This window comes from Colobus angolensis, unplaced genomic scaffold (genome assembly GCF_000951035.1).
Source record: "Colobus angolensis palliatus isolate OR3802 unplaced genomic scaffold, Cang.pa_1.0 Scaffold209, whole genome shotgun sequence".
Classification (NCBI taxonomy): Eukaryota; Metazoa; Chordata; class Mammalia; order Primates; family Cercopithecidae; genus Colobus; species Colobus angolensis.
In genome coordinates, this window is record NW_012115255.1 from 1,514,384 (window position 1) to 1,519,141 (window position 4,758).

Below are 4,758 nucleotides of genomic sequence, written 5' to 3' on the forward strand. Positions count from 1 at the left end.
GGCCGGAGGGGCCCGGGCGGTTCTCCTGAGTGAGGGACCGGAGGGGCCGGGGCAGCTCTCCTGAGTGGGGCGATCCTCCCTGCTCATTTTGTAAGGAAGGAGCCTCATCAGACCCCAAAGACCACTCCCAAGGGTGCCTTCAGACATAGTCTCTGCTATTTTTTTAAACTAGTATTTAAATGTTACCAACATCTATGAAGCAAAAGATTTAAAATTCAGATTTTTGACTTTTCTTGTAAATACTAGAATACCAGACAAAACCTGGCCAGCATCTCCACGTTGCAACTGGGTGGAGCTGCAGGGGGGCCACCCTGTCTAGATACCTGAGCCAGGACCAGGTCAGCACCGTCCTTAACCGCCGGGCTCCTGCAGGAATTTGAATTTGCACCCTATGAAACGCATGCTGGCCACTTTCTAAATTTTCTCTCTGAGCCAACTTCTGTGCAGAGCTCCAGACTCTGCCACCTGGATGTCATGGATGTCCTGGATGGCAGAAACTCATGTCAACATTTATTTTTCTACAGCATTTTATTATGACAATTTTCAAACCCACAGAAAAATTGAAAGAGTTTTTCAGTGAAAGACCGTATTTCCACCTCTTAACTTTATGATTAACATTTTACATTCCTGTTTTATCACATATTCATCTATTCTCTAGCCCTCTTCTAAACCATTTTGTTTTATCTTTAGATGTTAGTTTTTAGGGCAATTTTAGGCTTACAGCAAAGTTGAGCAGAAAATGCACAGTTGTTGCATATCCCTCTGACCCCACACATGCGCGGTCTCCTCCACCGTCAGCATCCCCCACCAGAAGGTGCATATGTTACAATAGAAGAGTCAACACTATCACATCATTATCACCCCAAATCCACAGTTTACATTAGGGTTTACTCTTGATTTTGGACATTCTTTGGGTTTGGAGAAATGTGTAATGACATGGATCCATCATTTTAGTATCATGTACAGTAGTGCCACTGCTCCAAAGAAATCTCTGTGCTCCACTTATTCATCCCTCCCTCTCCTCAGCCTTGGCAACCACTGATTTTTAAAAAAATTACCTTCACTTATAGTTTTGCCTTCTCCAGAATGTCACAGAGTTGGAATCCTACGGTATGTAGCCTTTTCAGATTGGCTTATTTCACTTCGCAATATGCATTTAAGGTTCTTGCATGTCTTTCCATGGGTTGATAACTCATTTCTTTTTACTACTGAATCATATTCCATTATCTGGATGTCGCAGAGTTTATCCATTCACCCACTGAAGGACATCTTGGTTACTTCCAAGTTTTGGCAATTATGAATAAAAATGTTCTAAACATCTGTTTGCAAGTCTTTATGTAGACATAAATTTTCAACTTCATTGGGTAAGTACCAAGAACAGCAACTTTTGGATCATATGGTAAGAGTATGTTTAGTTTTGTAAGAAATTGCCAAACTACCTGATATGGTTTGGCTGTGTCCTAACCTGAATGTCATCTTGAATTGTAACTCCCACAATTCCCCTGTGTTGTAGGAGGAACAGGGAAGGAGGTGACTGATTTACGGGAGTGGGTCTTTCCTGCACTGTTCTCGTGATAGTGAATGGGTCTCAAGAGATTTGATGGTTTTAAAAAGAGGAGTTCCCCCTGCACAACCTCTCTCTTTGTCCACCAGCATCCATGTAAGTCTTGCTCCTCCTTGCCTTCCGTTATGATTGTGAGCTCTCCCCAGCTTTGTGACACTGTAAGTCCATTAAACCTCTTTTTCTTCCCAGTCTTGGGTATGTCTTTATCAGCAGCATGAAAATGGACTAATATGCTACCTTTCAAAGTAGCTGCACTATTTTGCTCTCCCACCAGCAGTGAATGAAGGATCCTGTTGCTCCATATCCCTGCCAGCATTTGGTATTGTCAGTATTTTGGATTTTGGCCATTGTAATAGGTGTATGGTAGTATCTCATTATCTCATTGTTGCTTTAATTTGCAATTCCTTAATGACATATGATGATGAGTATCTTTTCATGTGCTTACTTGCCATCTGTATAGCTTCTCTGGTGAAGTGTCTGTTCAGACCTTTGGCCCATGTTTAAGTTGGGTTATTTTCTTATTATTGAGTTTTAAGAGTTCTTTGTATATTCTGGATAACAGTCCTTTATCAAATGTGTCTTTTGCAAGTACTTTCTCCTAGCCTGTGGCTGGCTCCAGGATCTGTAGTGATAGCCTCTATTTTGTAATTTTGGTGATTTGTACCTTCTGTTTATCTTTGTCAGCCTAGCTAGAGGTCTATCAATTTTATTGGTTTCCTTTTGGGGTTGTGGGGATGGAGAAGTAGCTTTTTGTCTCATTGATTTTCTCTCTTATTTTCCTTTTAAGTTTAATTAATTTCCATTTTAATCTTTGTTATTTCCCCTTTCTGCTTGTTTTGGATTTACTTTGCCTTTTCTAATTTCTTGAGGTAAGAACTTAAATGATTGATTTGAGATCTTTCTTCTTTTCTAATACAGATGTTATGTGCTATAAATTTCCCTGTTGGAATTGCTTTAGTGATATCCCACACATTTTGGTGTGTTTATTTTGACTTATTTGTAGTGTTTATGAGTATATTGTTTCATATAATTTTTATTAGTTGCTCTAAGTATTACAATATACTTACACAACATCACAATCTACTGGTATCAGTATCTATCTTAGCACTTTGAGTGAAATGTACAAAACTTACTTTCAATTAGTTCAATTTCTTCTTTCTACTTTTAAAATATTGTTATGAGTATTGCTCAGACAATAAAATTGTCTCAAGTATTTGCTCTGCATACGTCAACCACCACATTGGATGGTTTTCTCATTTTTCTTCAGCCATCAAATATGATTTTAAAAACTCAGGGAAAAGAATAATGTGTGCTATTTATCCCTATTTTTACCTATATATATGTTCTTCCTTCTTTTCTGAGGTTCCAAGTCTCCTCTTGCTCTAATTTCCTTTCTGTTTGGAGAGCTTCCTTTAGCCACATTTTAAGTGTAGGTCTCCTAGCGACATTCCTTTATATATTTTCATCTGAAAACATCTTTATTCCTCCCTCATTCCTGAGGGATATTTTTGCTGGATATAAAATTTAGGGTTGACAATCCTTTTAGCACTTGAAAACTGTTGTACCACTTTCTATTGGCCTCCATGGTTTCAGATTAGAAATCTGCTATATTTGAGTAAGTTTTCCACTATTGGTAATATGCTGCTGCTTCTTGGCTGCTTTTAAACATGTTTTTATTAATTTGTAGTCTTTAGAAGTTTAATTATGATGTGTCTTGGCACGAATTTCTTTGGGTTTATCTTGCTTGGGACTTACCGAGATTCTTTAGTCTTTAGGTTTATGTCTTTTGCCAAATTTGGGCAATTTTCAGCTGTGATTTCCTTGAATCATAGAAGGACACTTTCTCCTGTCCTTCTGGGACTCTGATGGCATGAATTTTGATTTTTTTTTTTTTTTTGTTATCGTCCCATTGGTCCTTGAAGCTCAGTTCATTTTTTTAAAATCTATTTTTTTTCTCTGTTGGTCAGACTGTGTAGTTTCTATTGTTCTAGCATGAAATTCACTGATCCTTTCTTTTGTATATTTATTCTGCCATTGAGCTCATGCATTGAGTGTTTTTTTTTGTTTCAGTTGTATTTTGGGGTTCCATAATTTCTGTTTAATTCTTTTTTTATCTTCTATTTATTTGCTGAGTCTTTCTCCTTTTTCACTTGGTTCAAGAGTATTTGCAATTGTTATTGTCTTTGAGTGGGGGGTGATTCTGGTCCTGCAGGAGGGCACCTCCCATGCCACTTGGTGTTGGCAGAACGCTCACTGTTTGCTAGTGCCACTCAGAAGAGTGGAGTGCATTTCCTCAAGTCTCCTGGTGCTTCTTAGTTTTGGGAGGTGGCTGAGAAAATCTGAGTTGCAGGGTGGACAGTGCTTCCCCAGGCCTCATGGTGTGTGTAGGGGAAGGAGGGAGACCTTGGGCTTGTAAGGAGGAGAACATTTCCCCAGGTCACCTGGTGTTGATGGGCCCTATCCATCCTTGCTGGCACCCGAGGGGGCAGGCATGGTTTGTGGTGGAAAGTTCTTCCAGCGCTGCCTGTTGGGCCCTGGGCCAGAAAGGTTTTCCTGTGCTGCCTGGTACCTGTAGCTCTCCTGCTCAGTCCCTGTCTGTGTCACCTGATTCCTGCTGGTGTTGCCCGCTGGTGCTTTCCTGAGCCACTGGTGCCAATGGGTGTGGGGTAGGACGTTGGGCCCATGGGTGGGGAGTGCTTTCTGGACCACCCATGCCAGAGGGGCTCCTGGTTGTTCCCAGCTGACATGGCTGCTGGGGCTAGAGGCCCTTCCCAGGGCCGCTTGCTAGTTCTCAGCGGGTGTCAGTAGACCCCAGGACTATGGGTGGAGACTCCGCCAGACCACCCAACGCTGCAGAGGCTCCTGGCTGACCTCTGCTGGCACCATGGACGGAGCAGAAAAGTATTCAGGAAAGGTTGGGCTGCCTTCTGCTGCTTGGTGGGGTTGAGTAAGCTGGAGGTCTGGGACTGGGCTGCCTTCTGCCCCCAGGTTGGGGTGGGAGCACTGGGATGCTGCCCTTCCTCAAGTCCTCAGGTCTCCTCCACAATCTGGTCTCCCCCTGCCACCTGTCAGACGCTTCCTCTGACTGTCACCTCATGGGGAGGAGCAGGGAGGGAGGAGTCTATGCCTCCTCGTCAGAATCAGAAGTTGTTAAATCTTAAGGTTGGGGTGGGAGCACTGGGATGCTGCCCTTC